Genomic DNA, 798 nt, shown 5'->3' on the forward strand with positions numbered 1-798 from the left:
TGCGTGCGTGTGTGTGTGTGTGTGTGCGTGCGTGCGTTTGTTTGAGTTTGTGCGTATACCATGTCAGGATGAATGAAACAGCAAGTAGTCTCCTTGGCACTTGGCACAACGTGCGCACGGGAGTTCTGAGATTTTCAGTTCTTGTTCTAGGCCTGGACTGGGTGTTTGGTGTTACCTACATTAAGATCGGAGGGTTTAGGGGGAAAGGGAGATTGAGAGTGTAAAGGAACACCCCATCTTGATTAATCAAGTCTGAGAGTCTTGTTGTGATTAAAAACGACTAATAAGGGTCTGTTCACTTTGTCCTGATCAAGCTAGACCAAAGGTCTGTTCATTTTATCCTGATCAAGTAAGACTAAAGGTCTGTTCATTTTATCCTGATCAAGCTAGACCAAAGGTCTGTTCATTTTATCCTGATCAAGCTAGACCAAAGGTTTCTTCACTTTATCCTGATCAAGTAAGACAAAAGGTCGGTTCACTCTGTCTTTACTTCACGTTTACTTTATCCTTCCACTGGTACCGGTGAGTGTCGTGGGGAGAAACAATGTCTGTCAGCCGCGAGTCGAGTCGCTTGGAGGAGGGTCAGGTCGTGGGCTCTGATGTACAGAGTCGATACAGCGACGTCGTCGTGGTCTCCCTCTTTTTCTCCTGCCAGAGTGTCTTGTGCTGTAGGCTCCCAGTGATGGTTGGCCTGGGGTGTTATCGAGAGGGTGGCAAATTGATGAGATAAGATAAGGTAAGATAAGATATATCTTTATTTTTCAGATCCTGGCACATTGGTGTGGTGTTTCACCACGT

This window comes from Aplysia californica, unplaced genomic scaffold, assembly GCF_000002075.1.
Source record: "Aplysia californica isolate F4 #8 unplaced genomic scaffold, AplCal3.0 scaffold00166, whole genome shotgun sequence".
In the NCBI taxonomy this organism is placed as follows: Eukaryota; Metazoa; Mollusca; class Gastropoda; order Aplysiida; family Aplysiidae; genus Aplysia; species Aplysia californica.